The following is a 27,406-nucleotide window of genomic DNA, read 5'->3' as shown; positions in this document are numbered from 1 at the left end:
AGCTGATCATCTTAAATTGAAAGCAGTAATCCTATTTTAAATGTCTTTTAAAAAAATACAAATTCAGATCGCCATCCAGTGGACCAAAGAAAATTATAATTCAACAAAACACATTGGCGTAACATAGTCTTTGGTTCTGTACTTCTCTGTTTAATACTGTAGAGAGAAGAACAGAACTTCAGGTTCATAAATACAATTATTTCTTTTCATAAAGCTTTCTGTGACAGGTTCCAAAACATCTTATTGCCTCGTTCTTTCCCCCTGTAGTTCAGCATTATCCCTATTATAATAAGAAGAAATGGATTCTGAATCTTTGTTATGCCATGTGAAATTATTTCCTTTTTATCATTCCTACAAATCTCTGCCATCTCTACACAGAGGCAGCCCAGAAATATTGAAATTGAGGACATGAAAATTGTTCTCAGTATCTACTGGGTAGGGAGAGAAGATTTAGACAGGTGGTACCCAGGAACCCCCACTGAAAGTATGGGCTGGATTTTATCCTTGCCTTGCAGACAGGAACAGAGGCAGAGGGGGCACACAAAATGACATGAGGTGGCATTAGGCGGGGTGCCCATCGTCTTCCTGACGCCATGTAAGGCTAAGAGTGGCCTTCCAGCCCAGAGGCCAATTGAGGCTCTTAAGTAGCCAATTAATGACCACAAGGGCAGCTTCATGTGTCCACTTACATTTCAAAAACATCAGAGGGGCCCGCCTAGCAGGCTCGGGAGGTGTTGGGGTGGTCCCTCCTCTGGGGGCAATCCCTGACAGCGATGGCCACCCCTGCAACAAGATCCCCACCACCCTCATCAATCTCCCCCACCCACACACCCTCGCTGGGTCCTGCCTGAGGCCCTGACGTCACTTACCTGCAGTCTAGGGTATCCTCCATCCTTGCCTCTGTGGGCCTCCTGCAGTACCTGCAATGGGCACTGGCCCTAATGGCGCTGCAGGTACCACAGAGCTGCCGCCCCCTCCAATTGGCTGGCAGCTCTGAAGGCTGGAGCTTATCCCTTCAAGGGACTGCATCCCTGATAGGGGGGGGGGGGGGCAGTTAATTGGCTGCCCACCATGGAATTCCACCAAGGGTCTGACAGAGAGCCAAGACGGGGTCGACCCCCTGCCTTCCAGCCCACCACCAGGACCCCTGTCGCCGGGATAAAATTACGGCCTATGTATCTATGGACATCAAATTCAGGCAAGCCATGAGTAAATAGCTGGGTTGAGTTGGCTGAGTTGTTTCCGTTGCAGCTGAGGTCCCACTGATGGGGTTGAAAGCAGGAGGTGACCAGGGCTCAGCAAAGTGTCTGCAAACGGACACCAGTGTCTATGGGAAAAGACTTTGAGGTCCGTGACTGGTAATTTTAGGGATGACAAATTTCTGCCAAATGGCAGAATTCCATCATTGGGATTTCGGAAATCCGTCATTGGCTTCTTCTTTCCGACCAGACTGGCTTTTAAAAAAAAATTTAACTGTCAGTTTCACAGCTGACTGGTGCTGAGAGCAGAATAGCGGCTTCCGAAGTTCAGACTACTTTGTGGTTTTCTGGCGGGTTCCAATTTTTTTTTTTAAATGTCCACCGGAAAACCACAGTTAGTTAAAAAGCCACTGTTCTGCTCTTAGTACCTGTCAGCTGTGAAACTGACAGTTATGATTTTTTTTAAAAGTTGGCCAACCACAAAGCTGCTCTGCTGACAGTTCCCGCTCTCAGCACAGTGGCGCAGTGGTTAGCACTGCAGCCTCACAGCTCCAGCGACCCGGGTTCAATTCTGGGTACTGCCTGTGTGGAGTTTGCAAGTTCTCCCTGTGTCTGCGTGGGGTTTCTCCGGGTGCTCCGGTTTCCTCCCACAAGCCAAAAGACTTGCAGGTTGGTAGGTAAATTGGCCATTATAAATTGCCCCTAATATAGGTAGGTAGTAGGGAAAATATAGAGACAGGTGGGGATGTGGTAGGAATATGGGATTAGTGTAGGATTAGTATATATGGGTGGTTGATGGTCGGCAAAGACTCGGTGGGCTGAAGGGCCTGTTTCAGTGCTGTATCTCTAAAACTAAAACTAAAACTCAGCAACTGTCAGAGAGAGAGAGGGGGGCCAGAGAAAAGGCACAGAGAGAGAGGGGGACAGAAAGAGAGAGGTGGGGAAAGAGTGGGGGACACAGAGAGGGGAGTGAGACAGAAAGAGAGGGGAGAGAGGGGGACAGATAGAGGGGAGAAAGAGAGATAGAGAGAGAGAATGGGAGGACAGAGAGGGGACAAAGAGAGAGAGAGAGAGAGAGAGAGGGGGCATAGAGAGGGACAGAGAGAGAGAATGGGGGAGACTGAGAGGGGGGTGGGGAACAGAGAGAGGGAACAGAGAGAGGGGGCAGAGAGAGAGAGAGAGAGTGGGGACAGGGAGAGTGGGGATATCACGGAGAAGGGGGGATAATAGAGAGGGGGGAACAACACAGAGGGGGTGACACAGAGAAGGAGGAGCAGAGAGGGAGAGAGAGAGTAGGGGGAGAGAGAGAGAGTAGGGGGAGAGAGAGAGTAGGGGGACAGAGAAAAAAGAGAGAGAGTAGAGGGAGGGAGAGAGTAGGGGGACAGAGAAAAAAGAGAGAGTAGAGTAGAGGGAGACAGAGAAAAAAGAGAGAGAGGAGAAACAGAGAGAGTGGGGTCAGAGAGAGGGTGTGGACTGAGAGGGGGAAAAGAGGGGGAAAAGAGGGGGAAAAGAGGGGGAAAAGAGGGGGAAAAGAGGGGGAAAAGAGGGGGAAAAGAGGGGGAAAAGAGGGGGAGGACAGAGAAAGTGGGAACACAGAGAGGGAGGACAGAGAGAAAGTGGGAGGACAGAGAGGAAGGACAGAGAGTGGGGGACAGAGAGTGGGGTACAGAGAGAGGAGGAGATGACACGGGGGGGGGGGGAATGACACGGGGGGGAATGACAGAGAGGGGAGGGAACAACATGGGGGCAACAGAGAGAGGGGGGAACAACACAGAGATGTGGACAACAAAGGGAGTGGGAAACATGGGCGGGAGTGGGAAACATGGGCGGGAGGGGAACAGAGGGGGGATATAGAAAGGGAGGGGAAGAGAGAGAAGCAGAGAGACAGAGAGAGAGAAAGTGAGAGAGAGATAGGAGGGAAAGAGAGCAATCAAGATCACTCCTGACAGATGGACATCTATTCAGAATACTCTGCAATACCACAAATAGTGTGCGGGCAGATATTGACCACTTGTACAAGCAAAGAAAAAATGCCAGGTATATCACAAAATCAGTGTCCAACATAGTGATGAGAAAGTTAGTCAATAAATTAGTCTTCTCATTTAAAGCTTCTTCACAAAAATGCACATTTGTTGTTTTGATTAATAGTAAGATACATTTTTAATGTCTTTATCTTTCTGAAGTTATGTCCCTGGCCCCCGAGGTAAGACAAAAACTGTAATGTGACCACCACTCCCCCCCCCCCCCCATGCAAAAAGGTTGGACACCCCTCCTCCAAGCAGCTAAGTTATTTTAAAACACAAATGTAAAGGCTTGTCTTATGTAAACCCATTTTAAAATAGCAAAAGCCACTTAGGGAATGTCTCAATTTTTATGCTTTGGCATGCATTACTTTCACTTGGGACACAAGCTCAGTGATATGTTAAAAGTTGCTGGACTTTTACTTCTATATAGATGTCACAATTCTGTTGCTATCCATTTGGAATCACATTGTTCCAGAACTTGTTTTGAAGGGAAAAAGGCAAGAAATAACAAGGAATCTCCAGAAGTTAACACTAAGTTCCTCATGAATAGAAGAGTATGGTATAATTGGGCTGAGTGATATTGGCAAAAACAGAGTGCAGCTGACCGACATACAATAGTTAGTAAATACAATGAAATGGATAGCTTTAATAAACTTTAATCTGTGATGAACTGTCTATGATTCCTTAACAAAATGTAGTTTTAAAAACTGTTGGGGAAGACATAGTAAAAATTTATTATGTTTCAATGACCATGTTCGAAACAGTCAATAACTTTTTTTTTGGCTGCAAATTGGATTAAAGGACAAGTTTTACAAGCATGTCAAAGATCAGTAACTGCAATGTGCATCATTTACTATCTAGTTTGAGGGCATATAACCTGAGTGGCCAATGTTATTTGAAAGTTGTCTGTATCATATAATTACATTATGTTTAAAGTGCACCTTTGCTAACAGGTAACAGATTTGGCTTGGGCTTAAATTGGTTAGTCTGGACTACAGTAACAACTGCACAACTTTTTGCAGAAAAGCTTTTTGTTAACAATTATCATGTCAGAATGGATTTGGAATCAACAGTGATAGACTGAGATATTCGTCTTCTACTTTGGCCTCCTTGTCTCGGGAGACAATGGGTAAGCGCCTGGAGGTGGTCAGTGGTTTGTGGAGCAGCGCTTGGAGTGGCTATAAAGGCCAATACTAGAGTGACAGACTCTTCCACAGGTGCTGCAGAAAAAATTGGTTGTCGGGGCTGTTACACAGTTGGCTCTCCCCTTGCGCTACTGTCTTTTTTCCTGCCAACTGCTAAGTCTCTTCCACTCGCCACACTTCAGCCCCGCCTTTATGGCTGCCCGCCAGCTCTAGTGATCGCTGGCAACTGACTCCAACGACTTGTGATCAATGTTACAGGACTTCATGTTGCGTTTGCAGACGTCTTTAAAGCGGACACATGGATGGCTGATGGGTCTGATACCTGTGGCGAGCTCGCTGTACGATGTGTCCTTGGGGATCCTGCCATCTTCCATGTGGCTCACATGGCCAAGCCATCTCAAGTGCTGCTGACTCAGTAGTGTGTATAAGCTGGGGAATAAACAAAAAGGAAAGAGATTGAGAAGCAGGACCTCTAAAGCAGTAATATCAGGATTACTCCCAGTACCACGTGCGAGTGAGCATAGGAATAGGAGAATTGAGCGATTGAACAAATAGCTGGAGAACTGGTGTAGGAGGGAGGGCATCACATTTCTGAGGTATTGGGAACAGTTCTGAGGCAGCTGGGACCTATGCATTTATTTTATTCATTCATGGGATGTGGGCATCGCTGGCCAGGCCAGCATTTTTTGCCCATCCCTAATTGCCCTTGAGAAGGTGATGGTGAGCTGCCTTCTTGAACCGCTGCAGTCCATGTGGTGTAGGTATACCCATAGTGCTGTTAGGAAGGAAGTTCTAGGATTTTGACCCAGCGACAGTGAAGGAACGGTGACATAGTTCCAAGTCAGGATGGTGTGTGACTTGGAGGGGAACTTGCAGGTGGTGGTGTTCCCATGCATTTGCTGCCCATGTCCTTCTAGTTGGTAGAGGTCGTGGGTTTGGAAGGTGCTGTCTAAGGAGCCTTGGTGCATTGCTGCAGTGCATCTTGTAGATGGTACACACTGCTGCCACTGTGCATCTGCGGTGGAGGGAGTGAATGTTTGTGAATGAGGAGCCAATCAAGCAGGATGCTTTGACCCGGATGGTGTTGAGCTTCTTGAGTGTTGTTGGAGCTGCACCCATCCAGGCAAGTGGAGAGTATTCCATCACACTCCTGACTTGTGCCTTGTAGATGGTGGACAGGCTTTGGGGAGTCAGGAGGTGAGTTACTCGCCACAGGATTCCTAGCCTCTGATCTGCTGTTTTAGCCACGGTATTTATATGGCTACTCCAGTTCAGTTTCTGGTCAATGGTAGCCCCTAGGATGTTGATAGTGGGGGATTCAGTGATGGTAATGCCATTGAACGTCAAGGGGAGATGGTTAGATTCTCTCTTGTTGGAGATGGTCATTGCCTGGCACTTGTGTGGCCCGAATGTTACTTGCCACTTATCATCCCAAGCCTGGATATTGTCCAAGTCTTGCTGCGTTTCTACATGGACTCCTTCAGCATCTGAGGAGTCACGAATGGTGCTGAACATTGTGCAATCATCAGCGAACATCCCCACTTCTGACCTTATGACTGAAGGAAGGTCATTGATGAAGCAGCTGAAGATGATTGGGCCGAGGACACTACCCTGAGGAACTCCTGCAGTGATGTCCTGGAGCTCAGATGATTGACCTCCAACAACCACAACCCTCTTCCTTGCGCTAGGTATGACTCCAACCAGCGGAGGGTTTTCCCCCTGATTCCCATTGACTTCAGTTTTGCTAGGGCTCCTTGATGTCATATTCGGTCAAATGCTACCTTGATGTCAAGGGCAGTCGCTCTCACTTCACCTCTCGAGTTCAGCTCTTTTGTCCGTGTTTGAACCAAGGCTGTAATGAGGCTGCATGATGGACGGGTTGCATCTTAGCAGGACTGGGACTAATATCCATGCAGGCAGATTTGCTAGTGCTGTTGGGGAGGGTTTCAACAAGATTGCCAGGGGGATGAGAACCTGAGAGGGTGCTCAGATTGGAGGGAAGCAAAACTGGTAACTTGTCAGGTGTGTGGGAAACAGGAGCAAATATCAGAGAGGAATACTAAGGTGAACAGAATACTGGGCGAGATAGATAGCACTAGAGTAGGGAATAGTAAGTTTTTAGGTCGGGACAGAGTAAGGGAGAAAGTAGTAAAGTCTAAATCAGGGTTAATGTGCATGTATGTGAATGCATGGAGTGTGGTGAATAAGATTGGTGAGGTGCAGATTGCCATGTGGAAATATGATGTTGTGGCTATAACAGAGACCTGGCTCAAAGAAGGGCAGGACTGGATGTTAAATATTCCTGGATACAAGGAGTTCAGGAAAGATAGGAATGGGAAAAAAGGGGGAGGAGTAGCAGTATTGATTAAGGAGAACATTGCAGTTCTGGAGAAAAAGGATGTCCCAGAGGGGTCGAGGACAGAATCAATTTGGCTAGAGCTAAGGAACAAAAAAGGTGCAGCTGCATTGTTCGGTGTTGTCTATTGGCCACCAGCTAGTGGAAAGAACGTGGAGGATCAAATTTGCAAGAAAATTACAGAGATGCAAAACTTATAGGACAGTTATAATGGGGGACTTTAATTATCCAAACATAGACTGGGAAAGTAGCAGTGCAAAGGGCAGTGAGGGGCAAGAGTTCCTAGAGTGTGTTCAAGAAAATTTTCTACAGCAGTATTTTTCTAGTCCAACAAGAAAGGAGACACTGCTGGACCTGGTTCTTGGGAATGAGGTGAGCCAAGTGGATCAAGTATCAGTAGGAGAGCATTTAGAGGACAGTGATCATTGTATCATAAGGTTTGGACTATGATGACTATGGAAAATGACACAGAACAATTAACTGGGGGAAAGCCAACTTCAATCGGTAGAGAATGGAGGTGGGATGAATAAATTGGAGTCAAAAGTTGGTAGCAAAACTGGTAGATGAATAATGGGCTTCAAAGAAGAGATAGTTCGGGCACAGTCAACGTATGTTCCCTCGAAGGGGAAAGGTAGGGCAAACAAATTCAGAGCTCCCTGGATGACAAAAGAGGTAGAGATTAAGATAAAGAAGAAAAAGTATGCTTAAGGCGGATGCCAGGTAGAAAATACTATTGAGAACAAGGCTGAACATCGAAGGTACAGAAGGCAAGTGAAAAAGCAAATAAGAGAAGCAAAAAGAGAATGAAAAGAGACTGGCAGCCAACATTAAAGAAAATCCCAAAGTTTTCTATAGACATATAAATAGTAAAAGGGTGGTAAGAGGAGGAGTGGGGCCTATTAGGGACCAGATGGGATTTACACATGGAGGCAGACGGCATAGCGGAGGTATTAAATGAATACTTTGCATCTGTCTTTACCAAGAAAGACAATGCAACCCAGGCAATGGTGAAAGAAGAGATAATTCAGACACTAGAAGGGTTTAAAATTGATAAAGATGATGTATTTGATAGGCTGTCTGTACATAAAGTGGACAAGGCACCAGGATCAGATGAGATGCATCCAAGGATACTGAGCGATGTGAGGGTGTAAATCATAGAGGCACTGGCCATAATTTTTCAGTCTTCCTCAGACTCAGGGGTGGTGCCAGAGGACTGCAGCATTGAAAACATTACACCCTTGTTCAAAAAAGGGTGTAAAGATAAGCCCAGCAATTATAGGCCAGTCAGTTTAACTTCGGTGGTGGGGAAACTTCTAGAAAAAATAATTTGGGACAAAATTAATAATCACATGGACAAATGTGGGTTAGTTAAGGAAAGCCAGCATGGATTTCGTAAGGGAAAATCATGTTTAACTAACTTACTGGAGTTTTTTGAAGAGGTAACAGAGAGGGTTGTTCAGGTCGATGCTGTACATGGTGTACATGGACTTTCAAAAGGCTTTTGACACAGTGCCACACAATAGACTTGTGAGCAAAGTTATAGCTCATGGAATAAAAGGGACGGTAGTAACATGGATACGGAATTGGCTGAGTGACAAGAAACAAAGAGTTGTGGTTAATGGATGTTTTTTGGGCTGGAGGAAGGTTTGTAGTGGAATTCCCCAGGGGTCAGTGTTGGGACCTTGCTTTTCCTGATATATATTAATGACCTTGGTATACAGGGCACAATTTCAATGTTTGCAGATGATACAAAACTTGGAAGCATTGTGAACTGTGAGGATGATATTGTAGAACTGCAAAAGGACTTGGACAAGTTGGTGGGATGGGCAGACAGGTGGCAAGTGAAGTTCAATGCAGAGAAATGTGAAGTGATTCATTTTGGTAGGAAGAACATGGAGAGACAATATAATATAAAGGATACAATTCTAAAGGGGGTGCTGGAGCAGAGGGACCTGGGTGTATAAGTTATTGAAGGTGGTTAATAAAGTGGTTAATAAAGCATACAAAATCCTGGGCTTTATTAATAGGGGCATAGAGTACAAGAGCAAGGAAGTTATAAGACACTCATTCAGCCTCAGCTGGAGTATTGCTTCCAGTTCTGGGCTCCACACTTTAGAAAAGATGTGAGGGCATTGGAGAGAGTACAGAAAAGATTCATGAGAATGGTTCCAGGGATGAAGAACTTCAGTTAGGAAGGTAGATTGGAGAAGTTAGGCTGTTTTCCTTAGAGAAGGCTGAGAGCTGATTTGATAAGAGGTTTTCAAAATCATGAGGTGTCTGGACAGAGAAGATAGAGAGAAACTGCTCCCACTCGTGAAAGGATTGAGAACGAGAGGGCACAGATTTAAAGTATTTGGTAAGAGAAGCAAAAGTGACATGAGAAAAAACTTTTTCACGCAAAGAGTGGTTAAGATCTGGAATGCGTTGCCTGAAAGTGTGGTGGAGGCAGGTTCAATTGAAGCATTCAAAAGGGAATTTGACTGTTCTATGAAAAGAAAGAATGTGCAGGGTTACGGGGAGAAGGTGGGGGAATGGAACTGAGTAAATTGCTCTTTCGAAGAGCTGGTGTGGATATGAAGGGCCAAATGGCCTCCTTCTGCACTGTAACAATTCTGTGATTCTGTGATCTACTACCCCACAACATGGTGTAGCTAGTTTTATTCTGTCAATGACAGTAATTCACATTTTGCTTACTAGCTAGTTAATACACTTGTGCTGCCCTCCATTGATGTTTGTATGCTTAGCTACATTATTTAAAGGAAGAATGTGTTTTAAATCAGACTGTGTTTTTGATGGCATTAGATTAGTTATACACTTTATATACAGCTTAATTGCTGCCATGTTTGCGGCTGAGTCAATAATTTTGTCAAACTTCCATGGTGCAACATGTCGGTGCCTATCCCTGGAGGTGGCCCTGCTTCAGCCGGTGGTGGGAGCCGGGGAGGCATATTCTTGATCAATTACGTGGCCGCCACCAGGGCTGCCGTACCAATTCAAGGTGGCAGCCTGCCACAAAGAAGTGCTGGCCCAATCGGAGGGCCAGCAGCTCAGCAGCCTCAGAGCACCACCACTAGCCAAAGCACCCTTGAAGAGGGGTAACTGGGGTTGGGGATGCCAGCCAGTCATACAGGCCCTGATAACCAGGGTAGGGGTGGGGGGGGGGTCACTGAGGGAAGGCAGTGCTGTTGCTTGGGGGGCAGTGGGTCCCTCCATGGACCATAGAGTACCCAAAAAGGAGGACAACACCCTGGAACCCCATGTTTCACTGAACAGTCTACCCATGCACTGACAGGGCCCTGTGAAGCAGGCAAAATGCCCGCAAAGACAGGAAGTGGCCTTTATTTGACCACTTAAGTGGCTCAACTGGGCTCCAGGTGGGCAGCTGATCTACCACCTTTCCCGCACTGGCAAAATTGCCTGGTATTGGGAAGACGTCGGGCACCACCCTGACATCTTCCTGTGTCATTTTGCCACCCTCCCGCCTCCTAACTCATCCCCAAAGGCCTGGTAAAATTATGGCCACTGAGTCAGAATGCGGTGGATTCCATTCGCACTCCAGCATTTCCAACAATCCGACAGTGACTACACTTCAAAAATACTTAATTGGCTGTAAAATGCTTTGGGACCTCATGAGCTTGTGAAATGTGCTATGTTAATGCAAGTCTTCTGGGCAGAATCAACTCTGCTATACCTGTCAACCCCCACTGTCTGAGCTCGCATATAATCAGTTGCCACTTGGATGAAATACTGAAGGACTGCTGGTGCATGTGGAACTGTACCACCTTCAGCCTTGGAAGAGGGAGACATAATTACCTTTTTATATATTTACAGGGTTGTGCAGCATGCATTTTGCAACTCTGAATGAATAAATAAACTGCATCTTATGTTACTGCAAAAGCATAGAGTATTTGCGTTGGTGATAACATATTAAAGAATCGCGCCTGTCCAGTGGCTCAGGGGTAAATGACACGAAGCTAGAAAGGTCCCAGGTATGTGGCCTGGTTTAAACAAATGCCGGTTGGGTGGAAAAAATGATTGAAAATGGTGTCAACAATCTTCATCCATCAAGGGGAGAATAATTGACCAAAGTCCCTGCTTCTGATCACTATTCAGTGACTGATGCCCACCATAGGGTTGCCAATTCTGGACGGATGTATTGCTGGAGGTTTCATCAAATTACCTCCTGCCTGCAACTGCCCCACCCACTCAAATAGCCTTTTCAGCCCTCTGTCTCCAATATATAAATTAAAATGTTCAAAGAAAATGAAAAAAGAACAATTTTTTTAATGCCCTCATGATTTTCCTACTAGTTTGTTTGTCGAAGTGCCCAGATGATTAATCTTTAATATCCTGGAGGGTTGGCAACCTTAATACATCTGCAAAATGTGACTCAGACCTCTTTAGTCACGTATGATTAATAACTTCCCTTCAGTGTAAAATGTTTCTTATCAGGGTTGGTATTCCTGTCATGGTGCCTCCTGAAATCTTCTAGCATCTTCTGAAATGTGCAGTACCCGTTAGGTCATCATTTCCTAAATGTAATAAGTAGATGAGTTACCTTGTTCCAGCTATTTTTACAAATCAGTTGAATAGATAATAATTTCCATCTTGGAATATTTATTACTGTTACTTTATGTATCATGTATCATGCATTCTGGAAATTCCTGCAGGGCTTAAAATTTGTTAGTGAAAATATGTGCAAGAGCACCCAGCAATGTTGGAATGTGGTCCTGTGCTTGCTTACTGCCCATTAAAATATTGATGTTTTAAGACTATTTGGTTGAGTGCCAATGCGATAGATGTGGTAGGCTTGACAGATCAGGCACTCTGTAATGAAGTGCCCCATCTTGCAGTTCCAATTGTGGCTGCAATATGAAAATTTGAGTCTTCATTAAAAGGTAAGCAGCTGCAAATTTCCTCTTTCCATATTTCAGGTTTTTGCTCATTTTGCAGTGTGCATTCAGTGTTTATCATACTTGGCAGAGGTGAACAGCAAGGGCAGGAAAAGACAGCCCTTGATCCCAGGTGGCAGGTGAGGTGTACTACTGAAGCCCCGCCACTCGATTGTTGTAGAGATCAGCCATGATCTCATTGAATGGCGGAAAAGGCTCGAGGGGCTAAATGACCTGCTGTTATTCCTATGTACTGGGCACAGTAACAACAGTAGTAATATGCCCAAGAACCCTGAGGTTTAGCAGGGAGATGCTGACAGAGCTGCACAACACTGCTCGTGGTTTTCAAATACATCATGGCAATTTTTATGAACCGGACTCCTTCCAGAATAGCACTGAGGACAATAACATTGTCAGCCAGTTTGCTGATTAGACTGGGCAAGGAGGTCATGGTTGCATTATTTCGTAAGGCCAACATTATTATTTTTATCATTAACAGCTGCAACATGGAACTACTAACTTCTAGTTAGAAGGTTATTGACTGGAGCCATGTTGGCATTTGGGTTCCTGTGCATATTGCTGTTTCTCAAATGACCCAAATGGGATTTTTTAAAATCTCAGTGTGACATGCAATCATCTGCACAGATTTATGCAGATGAATCCCTTCTTTCACTATATTAAAGCAGTGACTATGCTTGAAAAGTACTTAATTGGCTGTGAAGTGGCTTGGGATGTTATGAGGTCATGAAAGGTGGTAAATAAATGCAAGTTCTTTCTTTGGTTTGAGAAAACTCTTGCGATGCCTTTATTTTTGCAGGCCCTATTTAAAGAGTAATGTAAAATAGAAGTAGATTCCCCAGAAACCAAGGCTACCCGAGACAGCTGTGGCTTGTGACACCCATTTTCCACTGCAAATAAAACAGAACATTTCTCATGCCACAACCAGGATTATTATCAAGCATCTTATTGATATCTTGAAACAGCACTTCATAAGTCTGGACTCAGTTGTTCAAATACCATCTGTTGCCATGTCTTACTAGGCTCCTGCTATATTATATCCAATGACAAATGAATACTGAACACAATTTTCCGGTTAGGCATCAGGGCACTTGTTCCATTTACAATATAGATTGTGAATGTTGTTGGTTTGATTTAACACACTGCTGTCCCTTTAGGCTTGTGCTTTGTTCCAAATAGTGACATTTAGCCTGTCACTCCTTCAAAGTGACTTTCTTATGGAAGAAGTAGTTGTGCTTTCTGGTTGCAGTGTTTCACTGACATCCTGCTGGATTCTCGTGGCCTTAGTGCAGGGGTGTCAAACATGCAGCCCGTCAGCCAGATGAAACAGTATTGCGAGTTGGATCGGGCCCACTAGCTGTACGTTTGACATTCCTGCTCTAATGCCTCGAGTAACCAGGTAAACTTCATAAGTGAACCTCGGCAATGACTGCCAGCAGAATATTTGACCTCAACCGACAGTCTCATCCCATCCTTATCTGATGTTCACAAATCCACTTTCCAGCACAGGTCATGGGAGCAAAAACATGAACTTTAGCTGATTTTTACTTCCATAATCCAGGAACAGTGAGGCTAATTATAGCACTGCCACTGCTCTTTATTTTGTGATAGGATCATAGGAAATAAGAGCAGGAGTAGGCCATTCGGCTCATCGAGTTTGCTCCGCCATTCAAAGGTCATGGCTGATCATTTACCTCTAGGCCATTTTTCCCCACTATCCCCATATCCCCTATCAATATCTGTCTTGAACATGCTCACGATTGAGCTTCCACAGCCCTCTGGGGTAGAGAATTCCACAGATTCACCACCAGTAAAGAAATTCTTCCTCATCTCAGTCTTAAATGTGATGAGCTAACTCAACGCAGACTAAGACCCAAACAGGGCACTGACTGTTCTATTATCTCAATTTCATGCTGCCATTGCCAATTAAGCAATTGACGAAGTTTTCAGTTCATTTTTAAAAATTACATGCTTCTAAATCCTAAAATTTACCTGTGATTGCATCATGTTCATTGTTAATGATTTACACTAGTTCCAAAAATTATAACACTGATATGTATCAAAAATGACTGATTAATAATGAAATATTTCTTATACATATGGGCATTAGTCCTCACTTTAAATAATTTTTAACATCACATGTTCAGTATCCAAAAAAGTGATATTATTAAGCAATAGTTGATTTATCTCCTTAGAACAGCATGCATACCACAGAAATTTGTGGCAGCCAAGAGCATCTCGGGTAAGATTCCTGGGAGACTTCTTTGGCACAGTTATCAAGTTACAGCTTTTGCAACTGGTAACTATACTCCAGTTTCCTATTACCATCATATCAATGACTTAGATGAGGGGAGTGATGGCATGGTAGCTAAATGTGGAGATGACACAAAGATAGGTAGGAAAGTATGTTGTGAAGAGGATATAAGGAAGTTGCAGCCCGTATAGATAGGTTAGTGAGTGGGTAAAAATCTGGCAGATGGAGTATAATGTGGGAAAATGTAAAGTTGTTCACTTTTTGCAGGAAGAATAAAAACAGAGTATTACTTAAATGGAGAACGGCTGCAGAATTCCGAGGTGCAGAGAGATCTAGGTGTTTTGGTGCATGAGTCACAAAAAGTTAGTACGCAGGTACAATAAGTAATAAAGCAGGCTAATGGAATACTATCCTTTATTATGCGAGGAATTGAAAATAAAAGTAAGGATGTCATGCTTCAGTTATAACAGGTCATTGGTGAGACCACATCATGAGCTTTACTCGATTGATACTTGGAATGAGCGGGTTGTCTTATGAGGAAAGGTTGGACAAACTGGACTTGTTTTTCACTGGAGTTTAGAAGAGAGAAGGGAGGCTTGATTGAAGTTTATAAGACATTGAACGGTCTTGACAAGGTGAACGTGGACAGGATGTTTCCTCTTGTGGGTGAGTACAGAACTAGGGGACACTGTTTTAAAATTAGGGGGAGCCCTTTTAAGACAGAGATGAGGAGATTTTCTTTTCTCAGAGTTGTGCGACTTTGGAACTCTCTGCCTCAGAAGGTGGTGGAGGCAGGGTCATTGAATATTTTTAAGGCGGAGGTAGATAGATTCTTGTTAGGCAAGGGAATCAAAGGTTATTGGGGGTAGATGGGAGTGTGGAATTCGAGACACAAACAGATCAGCCGCGATTTTATTGAATGGCGGAGCAGACTAGAGGGGCCAAATGGCCTATTTCTGCTCTTAATTCGTATGTTCGTATGCCAAATAATAATAATTTACAACTTCATTTCGGATTCTGTCTGCCTTCACATTGGACACAGTTCTCTTGCAAGCAACTGCATCAGATGTTTCCTAATATTACTGTTCTACCATATTTGCCCAAGCTGTATCAGTGCGAGTGAGGTTATTTAAACAATACTGCTTCACTTGAGCTGACAGTGCTTTACATGGCTGTAGTTCTGCTGCTTTCCTTCCCTACAACATTCAGGAAACTATTGTATATGCACAGATACAAACACAATCGTAGTTGAATAGTGTCTAGTGTATGTTGCAAATTTCACCCAGACCCATTCTCTGAAGTCTATCCATTGGTTTGAATTTACTGCCTAAACCAGGTCTGACTCATGCCAATAAGTACATTGACTTCTGTATGCCTTTGTGACATATGATGTGGCATTAATCTCCAGGGTATTGTATGTAATCCACTTTCTGCGGATTTGACCAGCAGCAGTATAGGACACCAAACTACAATTTAGCAGGATTGTATTACAAACTTAACAATTAATTCACACTGATAATGGAATAATTTCTGTACCAAGTTCATAGCATTACAGTATATTTTTCAAGATGAATATCCATTATCTGGCCATCATCTACCAGCTCTTGTAATTCAAAAAATTCAAGTGAATTACTTCAGCACACCACTTAGTGGGAGGACTCGGGTACTACAGTAAAGTAACATGGTGTTGCTCTGTAGTTCCACCTGGTGTCAATAATCAAGCAATACATATATAGCTTAAAAATGATAAATTCCTTCTTACAGACTGAGTTTTTTCATGAATGCTTTTAAAATGATGAAATTATACAGCATTATAATTATGTGAGGCCCCTAAGAAATCAACCCCCTTTATTCATTTGTCTTTATATATCATTTTGGTTGTTCAACATTGTGCTAAATATATAATTCAAAGATCTCCTCAATCTCGACTCAGTCCTTGATGTGAGTGCCCTCGACCACTTGCCACAGCATGCTACCCGCCACGACCACAGCACAACCCCAGCCTGACATGAGATCAAAAGAAAGATGGTGGTGTAATGGTATCGTCACTGGACTAATAACCCAGACACCCAGGGTATTTCTCTGGGTACATGGGTTTGAATCCCACCGCAGCAGAAGGTGGAATTTGAATTCAATTAATAAATCTGGAATTAAAAGCTAGTCTAATGATGGCCATGAAACCATTGTTGATTGTTGTCAAAAACCATCTGGTTCACTAATGCCCTTTAGGGAAGGAAATCTGCTGTCCTTACCTGTCGGGCCTATGTGTGACTCCAGACCCACAGTGATGTGGTTGACTCTTACATGCCCTCTGATATGGACAAACAAGCCGCTCAGTTGTATCTAACCGCTATGAAGTTAATAAAAAAGAACAAAACCGGATGGACCACCCAGCATCGACCTAGGCACTGGAAACAACAACAGCAAACCCAGCCCTGTCAACCCTGCAAAGTCCTTCTTACTAACATCTGGGGGCTTGTGCCAAAGTTGGGAGAGCTGTCCCACAGACTAGTCAAGCAACAGTCTGACATAGTCGTACTCATGGAATCATACCTTACAAATAATGTCCTAGACCTCATCCCCGGGTATGTCCTGTCCCAGCAGAGGTAGCGGCACAGTGGTATACAGTCAGAACGGAGTTGCCCTGGAAGTCCTCAACATTGACTGCGGACCCCATGAAGTCTCATGGCATCAGGTCAAACAAGGGCAAGGAAACCTCCTGATTATCACCTACTGCCGTCCCTGAGCTGATGAATCAGTACTCCTCCATGTTGATCACCACTTGGCGGAAGCACTGAGGGTGGCAAGGGCGCAGAATATACTCTGGGGCGGGGGCTTCAATGTCCATCTCCAAGAGTGGCTCGGTAGCACCACTACTGGCCGAGTCCTAAAGGACATAGCTGCTGGACTGGGTATGCGGCAGGTGGTGAGGGAAAAACATACTTGACCTCATCCTCACCAATCTGCCTGCCGCAGATGCATCTGTCCATGATAGTATTGGTAGGAATGAGGACTGCACAGTCCTTGTGGAGATGAAGTCCCGTCTTCACATTGAATATACCCTCCATCGTGTTGTGCGGTACTACTACCGTGCTAAATGGGATAGATTTCAAACAGATCTAGCAGTGCAAAACTGGGCATCCATGAGGTGCTGTGGGCCATCAGCAGCAGCAGAACTGTACTCAACCACAATCTGTAACCTCATGGCCCAGTGTGTTCCCCACTCTACTGTTCCCACCAAGCCAGGAGACCAACCCTGGTTCAATGAAGAATGCAGGAGGGCATGCCAGGAGCAGCACCAGGCACACCTCAAAATGCGGTGTCAACCTGGTGAAGCTACAACACAGGGACTACTTCTATGCTAAACTGTGTAAGTAGCATGCGATAGACAGAGCAAAGCGACCCCATAACCAACGGATCAGATCTAAGCTCTGCAGTCCTGCCAGATCCAGCCGTGAATGGTGGTGGACAATTAAACAACTAACTGGAGGAGGTGGCTCCACAAATATCCCCATCTTCAATGATGGGGGAGCCTAGTACATCAGTGCAAACGATAAGGCTGAAGCATTAGCAACAATCTTCAGCCAAAGTGCCGAGTGGATGATCCCTCTGGGACTTCTCCTGAAGCATCACAGATACCAGACTTCAGTCAATTCGATTCACTTCGCATGATATCAAGAAACGACTGAAGACACTGGATAATGCAAAGACTATGGGCCCTGACAGTATTCCGGCAATAGTACTGAAGACCAGTGCTCCAGAACCTGCTGCACCCCTAGCCAAGCTGTTCCAGTACAGCTACAACACCAGCATCTACCCGGCAATGTGGAAAATTGCCAGGTATGTCCTGTACATAAAAAGCAGGACAAGTACAACCCGGCCAAATACTGCCCCATCAATCTACTCTCAATCATCAGTAAAGTGATGGAAGATGTCATCGACAGTGCTATCAAATGGCACTTGCTTAGCAATAACCCGTTCAGTGACGCTCAGTTTGGGTTCCACCAGGGCCATTCAGCTCCTGACCTCATTACAGCCTTGGTTCAAACATGGACAAAAGAGCTGAACTCAAGAGGTGAGGTGAGAGTGACTGCCCTTGATATCAAGGTAGCATTTGTCCGAGTATGACATCAAGGAGCCCTAGCGAAACTGAAGTCAATGGGAATCAGGGGGAAAACTCTCCGCTGGTTGGAGTCATACCTAGCGCAAAGGAAGATGGTTGTGGTTGTTGGAGGTCAATCATCTGAGCTCCAGGACATCTCTGCAAGAGTTCCTCAGGGTAGTGTCCTAAACTCAACCATTTTCAGCTGCTTCATCAATGACCTTCATTCAATCATAAGGTCAGAAGTGGGGATGCTCGCTGATGATTGCACAATGCACCATTCACAACTGAAGCAGTCCGTGTAAAAATGCAGCAAGACCTGAACAATATCCAGGCGTGGGCTGATAAGTGGCAAGTAACATTTGCGCCACACAAGTGCCAGGCAATGACCATCTCCAACAAGACAGAATCTAACCATCTCCCCATGATATTCAATGGCATTACAATCGCTGAAACCCCCACTATCAACATCCTAGAGGTTACCTCTGACCAGAAACTGAACTGCAGTAACCATATAAATATCGTGGCTACAAGAGCAGGTCAGAGGCTAGGAACCCTGTGGCGAGTAACTCGCCTCCTGACTCCCCAAATCCTGTCCACAAGGCATAAGTCAGGAGTGTGATGGAATACTCTCCACTTCCCTGGATGGGTGCAGCTCCAACAACACTCAAGCTCGACATCATTCAGGACAAAGCAGCTCGCTTGATTGGCACCCCATCCACAAACATTCACTCCCTCCACCACCGACACACAGTGGCAGCAGTGTGTACCATCTACAAGATGCACTGCAGCAATGCACCAAGGCTCCTTAGACAGCACCTTCCAAACCCACGGCCTCTACCAACTAGAAGGACATGGGCAGCAAATGCATGGGAACACCACCACCTGCAAGTTCCCCTCCAAGTCACACACCATCCTGACTTGGAATTATATTGTTGTTCCTTCACTGTCACTGGGTCAAAATCCTGGAACTTCCTTCCTAACAGCACTGTAGGTGTACCTACCTCACATGGACTGCAGCGGTTCAAGAAGGCAGCTCACCACCACCTTCTCAGTGTTATGTTCCTATGTTCTCAAGGGCAATTAGCGATGGGCAATAAATGCTGGCCTAGCTAGCAATGCCCACATCCCATGAATGAATTTTTTAAAAAAGGCTGCCGGCGTAGACGGAATTCCCGCCAAAATTCTAAAATATAGCAGAGAGGCACTCGACACAAATACATGGTCTCCCTCATCTGGAAGGAGGAGAGCGTGCCAGGAGAGTGCCGAGACGCCGTAATTGTGACCATCTACAAAAAAGAGGACAAGACCGACTGTGGTAACTACAGAGAGGTATCCTGCTGTCCACCACAGGGAAAGTCATCGCAAGAGTCCTTCTCAACCGCCTCCTCCCTGTGGCTGAAGAGCTCCTACCGGAATCACAATGTGGATTCTATCCATCGAAGCACAGTGGACATGATCTTCACAGCAAGACAACTCCAAGAAAAATGTAGGGAGCAACAACCTTTATACATGGCCGTCTTTGACATCAAAGGCCTTCGACTCTATCATCCTCCTCAAATTTGGCTGCCCAGAGAAATTCATCACCATCCTCCCCCTGCTGCACGATGACATGCAAGCTGTAATCCTTGCCAACAGCTCTGCCACTGACCCAATCTGAGTGCAAACTGGGGTCAAGCAAGGCTGTCTCATCGCGTCAACGCTCTTTTCCATCTTTCTCACCGCAACACTCCACCTCATCTCCTTGATGCTCCCTGTGGAAGTAGATCTACTCTACAGGACGAAGGGGAAGCTATTTAACCTACATCGCCTCCAGTCCAAAACCAAGGCCACGCCAACCTCTGACATCGAGCTGCAGTGTGCTGACAACACTTGCGTATGCACACACACAGAGGCCGAGCTTCAAACCATTGTAGATGCATTCATGGAGGCGTATGAAAGATTGGGCTTTAAGCTAAAAATCCAGAAGACAAAGGTCATCTACCAGACTGCTCCCACAGAACAACAGTGATCTCCGATTATCAAGATCCACAGCGAATCACTGGACAATGTGGATCACATCTCATACCTTGGGAGCCTCCTCTTAGCAAAGGTAAACATCAACGGCGAAACTTAGCATCGCCTCCAGTGTGCCAGCGCAGCCTTCGGTCGTCTGAGGAAAAGAGTGTTTGATGACAAAGACCTCAAACCTGACACCAAGCTCATGGTCAACAGGGCCACCATGTTACCTGCCCTCCTGTATGTCGGAAACATGGACACTGTACAGCAGATCTCTCAAAGCCCTGGAGAGATATCACCAGCGGTGCCTCCCCAGGATCCTACAAATTCAGTGGCAGGACAGGCGCTCCAATATCAGTGTCCTCTCTCAGGCCAACATCCCCTGTATCGAGACATTGGTCATGGTTAGTCAGTTATGTTGGGCGGGCCACATCGTCCACATGCCTGACACAAAACTCCCGCAACAAACTTTCTACTCTGAGCTCCGTCAGTGCAAGAGGCTACCAGGAGGGCAGAGGAAACGCTACAAGGAGGTCCTTAAAGCCTCCCTAAAAAAATGTGACATCTCCACTGATTTGTGGGAATCTTGAGACTGCCCCAAATGGAGAAGCATCCGTGAAGGTGCCAGCCAGTTCGATAAATGTCGACATGCCCAGGCAGTGACCAAATGCAAACAGTGGAAGGAACGTTCAGAAATTCGAGCATCCCATTCACTCGCCTCACCAAACACCACCTGCCCCATCTGTGGCAGAGTGTGCGGATCCAAAATTGGACTTTTCAGTCACCTAAAGACCCGCAACCCTGGAGCGGAAGAAAGTCATCCTCGTTCCCGGAGCACTGCCTAAGAAGAGAATATGTAATTGTTTGTAAGTATATATGTTAGGTTGTGAACTGACTTTTCAGAGAAAAAGCTAACACCCCCATAGAGAAAATGGACCAGTCTTACCAGGAGAGGGACGAATTGTGCCTCTCACTCCGCCATTGTGTGCTGACATATGTTTGTTAGGTTGCCTCCATGTGATTATTTGAGCAGCGCCATCTTTAGTCCTGGCAGCTGCCTAAAGTCGCAGTCTGTGACGTTTTAGTGGCACATGCTGCATTTGCGCATGTGCCACAACAGCGCCCCCTAGCGGTAGCGTTGTCAGCAAATGCAGTCTTAATTTAAATGTGATTGTTTCTCCGTCTATTCCTGCAGTTATTTTGATTTTAAAAACTTAAGTACTAATGATATGATTGGAGGTTGGTGATTGACAGTGTAAGGGAGATGAATCAACATTAACTAATAAGGTAGAAGACAAGTATTCAAGGAACTAATGAAACCTAGGAATGAGTCATTTTAACCATTCATCTCAACAGATCATTTTATAAGCAGCATGTATTATTGAAGTCTGGCAATAATTTAAGGTCTTAGAATGTTACAGCACATAAACAGATCATTAACCCAGTAAGTCTACTATGTTTGAAAGCAAAAATATTCAAAACAATTACAGAAATAGACAGGAAAATTTTAAAAATGATTATAAAATATCTTCTCTCCCCCATACATCCCATGGCAGGCTTGATAGTTGTTGCTGTCGCATTGCCAGTGGAAGAGTTTTCCAGTGTCAAATCTCCAATGAACAGCATCTGATTGAATAATCATTACCATGATCGGCCCTGACTGGCTCCAGCTGCAGTGTCCAAGGACAGCATTAAAATACTGCATATTTATTCTTCTTGGGCCTAACACAAATATCAGTGCTAGCAAAAACAAAAGCCTCATCCCAAACAGCACCATAGCGGAGAGATTTTATTTAATATAGTATAAAACATTGAAAAAAACTGTGTAAAATTTCTGCCTGTATTGTTGAATATTGCAGCTACCCAGGACTGGGGTGAAAATTTCAAGACTGCATTTGTTGACAACGCTATCGGTAGGTGGCGCTGTAGTGGCACATGCGCAAATACAGCATGTGCCACTAAAACGTCACAGCTTGCGACTGGAGCAGCTGCCAGGACTAAAGATGGCGCTGCTCAAAGAATCACACAGAGGCAACCTGACAAACACGTGGCAGCATACATGGCCGGAGTGAGAGAGTGGAGCGGGCCGGAGAGAGCAGCGGGGGGCGGGGAGAGCAGCGCAGGGGAGGGGCAGGGAGAGCAGCGCAGGGGAGGGGCGGGGAGAGCAGCGCAGGGAAGGAGGCGGGGAGAGCAGCGCAAGGGGGGGCGGGGAGAGCAGCGGCGGTGGAGGGGGGAGAGGGAGGGGGAAGAGGGAGAGGGAGGGGGAAGAGGGAGAGGAGAGAGGGGAGGGGGGAGGAGAGGGAGGGGGGAGGAGAGGGGAGAGGGAGGGGGGGAGGAGAGGGGAGAGGGAGGGGGGAGGAGAGGGGAGAGGGAGGGGGAGGAGAGGGGAGAGAGAGGAGAGGGGGAGGAGGAGGGGAGAGGGGGAGGAGGAGGGGAGAGGGAGGAGAGGGGGAGGAGGAGGGGAGGGGAGGGGGGGGAGGAGGAGGGGAGGAGAGGGGAGGAAGAAAGGGGAGGTGGGGAGAAAGTGTGGGGGGAAGAGGGGGGGGGAGCGGGGGTGGAGGGGGGAAAGCGTGGGGGGGGGGTGGGGGGGGGGGGAGGAGCAGCGGAGCGGAGGAGGAGTGCGTTTTTCTGTGCATGCACCATAAACACAACAGCAAAAGACTTACCGGCCGGTCCCCGCACCCGGCGACACCAAGGTCTTCGGCCGCTCGCTCCCCGCGGCTCTCTACGGCCTCTCGCTTCCGACCCTCTCCATCCAGCCATTCCCTCCAGCTGCAAATCCCAATCCAGTTGCTTTCACCCCTACTTCTCAACAGTACTTCAGGCATTGCAACTGTCTGGTCCCTGCCTTTTGCATGCTCCCTCTCCCCACCCCTCCCCCGTCTCCCTCTTCACCCACCCCTCCCTCTACCCCCCTACCTCCACCCCTCCACCACAGTTTAATATCTGAAGTGCAGTTGCAAAGTCGGGGAAATAGCATCCAAAACAAAACCTCAACAATTCTGGGTTTAATTATTGAGAAGTTTTATTAAGTTCATTAAGCATCCGAGGAACTGCTGTGCATGGATACATGAGTGTTGTGTTGCCAGCATTCCCGTGAGACAGACAGGCCGAGTCTCTGCTATGCACAGCTAAAGAGATTGTTCCTGGAGAGCCTTGTGGTGAATGAACGCTTGGCCCTCTATTCCACTACTGTATTGTCCATGTGAAGAAGGCAAAGTCACAAGAGTCTGAGCTCAGTCTATTCTTGGTGAATGTCCCCCAAGCGCATCCCAATGTGCGCTCCCACTTCATCCATAAATGCAATGTTCCTTTCCACATCGTGACAAGCTCCACAGCATGATCCAGATGCCTTCGTTGCTTGAATGCTGACCTTAAGTCTCAAGGATTGTTTTCTCGACGGCATGTTTTACATGAAAAGAAATAAAGCAAATCAGTGTCAGAGCTTCCCTCTCTCCAATGACGTTGAGTATGCTTTATGTTCTGCAGTATAGGCACTCCAGGCGCTGCTTCACAAACCACTGACCACCTCCAGGCGCGTATCCATTGTCTCTCGAGATAAGGAGGCCCAAAAGAATAGGCATGTACTGATAACACCGCCGATGAATCACTTAGTACCCACCTCAGCTGTAGGAGTCAGGATGATGTAACTGCCCCTATCTCGTGATGGTTCAATGCTGCTCTCAGGGAAAACATGAATGATGTGAGGGTGCTGGAAAATGAAGCACATTTCTTTTGGACTATGAACATAAAGCAGGCCATTTAGCCCAGCTGTTCCCTGCTAGTGGTTATGCTACTTCTGCGCCTTCCCATACGCTCCCATTTAATCCTGCCTACTACTATCTGCATCATCTTCCATTTCTTTCACTCTTATCTACCTTTGCCTTCAAGCAACACTGAGGATGGAGAACGGTGTGGCTGCACTCCCACCTCACCGGTTGTGTACGCAGCAAGAGCATTCACATTCGTGCTACCACTGGACACGGCATGCTTGTTTCTTTTAGTGCTCAGTCTCTTCTTGCTGAATGTTCCCCAAGTGCTTGACCCCTTTGGACACCCTCTCTTTTTGACAGGCAGCAGCTGGCAATTGCGGAGTCTCACAAGGCTCTGCATGGTTGTTTCAAGGGCAGATGGGGAACAGGTGGCAGTGTGTCCATGTGCACTGCTCTGATGGGTGAGGGAACAGGTGGCAGTGTGTCCATGTGCAGTGCTCTGATGGGTGAGGGAACAGGTGGCAGTGTGTCCACGTGCAGTGCTCTGATGGGTGCAGGATGGGTGCAGCTGGGAGATGCTTCCTGATCGCATTGATCTCATTGATGTCTTTATCCACAATGGCTGATCTCACGCGGCAGGCGCTGGATCCCATGAAATCGACAAAAACACCCACAATCTCGTCCAGCATCTGAGCCATCTCATTCCTCACCATGGCATAGAACACAGCTCTGCCCCTACCAACATTGTCCTGCACCATCACCTGGTACAGAGGGTAGCCGCATTTGTTCACTTTGTACGTTCCGTCCGTGAACAGCAGTTCAGGAAAGGCCTGCATATGGGCCTTCATGGCTGGTGTCATGAAGGCAATATAGAGGATGTTGCTTCCCTGCAGGCCAACCCGTACTGCAGCCCCGTCCTGCTGAATCTTCTCCAGCGTATCACACAGCGCATCCATACTGTCATCCCCAGTTTTGAGCCGGGATTTTACATTTCTAATGTCACTAAAGGTCACGGTCTTACTGAATGAACGCTCGATATAATCCTTCAGCTGTTTGTTCCCAGCCTGCAGCTTGACCAACTCTTCTACCTTCTGCCTTTCATCGTGGTTCAGTTGTCGTCTCCTTGCATAGAAGCGTAAACATTCTGGATGCAAAACATGACCGGTACGTACAAGATGGTAGGAGCTGACACACAGTTTGTTCTTGCTCGTATTGAATTTTACACTGATGAAGACCTCACAGCCCAGGGCGAGATACCTGAAAAGTTACACAGACATTCAATGAGCACGCCCCAAGTTCCTCGTGCCCTCACCAAAACGTCAGCCATCCCAGGTGTGTTGTTGGCAGCAGTTTACATGTGCACCATGACAAGGTCCCAAAATCTGGTGCGCACCTGTTTCGCAGTGCAGAGGAGGTTGCACAGAGGTGGTCGACCAGCCATTGGTCCATCCAGGAAATCACAACAAAGGCAGTCCGTAGACACGGGGGTGGTATGCGCGTGGCTTTGTGGGCACAGGATCTCACTGACGAGATGTATTGATACTGCAAATCTAATCTTGGTTCGATGCGCATCAAGGAACAGCTTTACAGGACTGACAAGCTACACAAGTGGAAATGTAGTGACCGCAGCACCTACCTCTGATTCGGTCTCACCACAGTAGAACGGATGCGTGGCTGCCCCTAGTGTACACAGCACAGCCTCACCGAAATGTTTTCAGAGCAACTTACAACAGGGACTGGAGCACATGTACTGCCTGCACACAGTCCCAGACAATGGAAAAGATTTTAGTGCAGTGCAGTGGACTGGAGCACATGCAGTGCCCCAGACAATGGAAATGTTTTCAGAGCAGCTTACAACAGCAGAGCAACTTACCTTGGAGCAATCTCCTCTTTCTAATAAAAATGAAGCAGACTGAAATCTCCAAAACGACTAAATAATTGCGATAAAATGAGAGAAAACGCCTGACGAAACCGCTCCTCCTTCCACTTTCAGAAACTCGCGCCGAAGCTTTGACGCATGCGTGAATATCGGAAGATTGACGCATGCGTGAATACCCATTGGCGTTGCATAAAGCGCTTGCGCAGAGGCCGACCAGGCGCGTTGCCCAGGAAGTCCACGTAACGCGATGACATCAACGGCGCATGCGCTAACCAGTCCTGGCAAGCCGGAACGCAGCGCATGCGCAGAGAGCAGGAGACCGTCTGCGCATGTACGCAACCGCGGCGCAGCCTGATGACGTCAGTGGGGAGCTGCGTTGTCAGGAATCACTTTGAAATTTCAATTGCCATGATACATTCCTGCTGGTAACACACTGGAGCCAGAACTAACACTCTTTCATTGTCTGGTTATCTTGTCTTCTTTTTTTCTTTTGGGCCTCCTTATCTCGAGAGACAATGGATACGCGCCTGGAGGTGGTCAGTGGTTTGTGAAGCAGCGCCTGGAGTGGCTATAAAGGCCAATTCTGGAGTAACAGGCTCTTCCACAGGTGCTGCAGAGAAATTTGTTTGTTGGGGCTGTTGCACAGTTGGCTCTCCCCTTGCGCCTCTGTCTTTTTTCCTGCCAACTACTAAGTCTCTTCGACTCGCCACAATTTATCCACAATTTAGCCCTGTCTTTATGGCTGCCCGCCAGACAGGGCTAAATTGTGGTTATCTTGTGAATCTGGGTATTGTATTATCACAGGAGTAATGTGAAACTTAACAAGATGAAAATCACTGTTTCTCTCACACCCGGGTTTACTTTTTTGTGGAGCATAACTCTGGCAGACAGTGACCATCTTTGCAGTCGGGCTTCATTAACCATGTAATTGGTGATCTGCCAGTACTAATCATGCTCACTAGTCAGCCTAACCTCGGTGTGGGACAATTATTGGAAAAAAATTCGTGGGACAGTATAAATAGTCTTTAGAAAGGCATCCGCATCTTTTCTTTTGATAGATCAGCAACCACCCAGCATATCAGCAATGGCTTGGAAAGAATTATATTTTATATCTATTTAATTTCCCATCTTTTCACAGCTACTACTATGACTAAATTCCTGTCTAGCAGCTCAGCAGCGACAATGGGATTGAATCAATTCACTCCACTGTTGTTGGTTTTTAACTAGCTGGGCCACCTCGGTCATCTGTATCCCTTCAGTATCAGGTCACTCTTGAAAGCGGGCTCAACACCATCTTCCTCAGGGACAATGGAGTGGGCATTAAATGCTAGCCTTGCTAGCATACTCGCATCCCACAAATGAATAAGAAAACATTGTTTCATCCAATACTTCTTTGGTCTTATAGCTCCGTGTCCTTCTGTGTCCAGTGCCATGAAAGATATTCTAGCTCTTTCCATATTTGAAACAGGTCCAAAACCATCCCTGTCAATCTTGGAGTTCTCTGTATTGCTGTCTATGGGAACTTGCTGTGCACAAATAGGTTGCTGCGGTTCCTACAACAGTGTCTACACCTCAACTGTAAAGTGCTTTGGGACATCCTGAGGTTGTGAAAGGCACCAGATAAATGCACATTCTCCCTCCATTATATAATTATTGATTGTTTGGACTTGAGCATAAAAATCAAGGCTGACACTCCAATGCAGTACTGATGGAGCGCTGTGCTGTCGGAGGTGCCTGTCTTTCGGATGAAACGTTAAACTGAGGTCCCGTCAGCCCTCTCAGTTGGACGTAAAAGATCCCACAGCATCGTCTCAAAGAAGAGCAGG

This window comes from Heterodontus francisci, chromosome 4 (assembly GCF_036365525.1).
Source record: "Heterodontus francisci isolate sHetFra1 chromosome 4, sHetFra1.hap1, whole genome shotgun sequence".
Lineage (NCBI taxonomy): Eukaryota > Metazoa > Chordata > Chondrichthyes > Heterodontiformes > Heterodontidae > Heterodontus > Heterodontus francisci.
The sequence above is the reverse complement of the archived record's forward strand: the minus strand, read 5'-3'. Positions refer to the sequence as shown.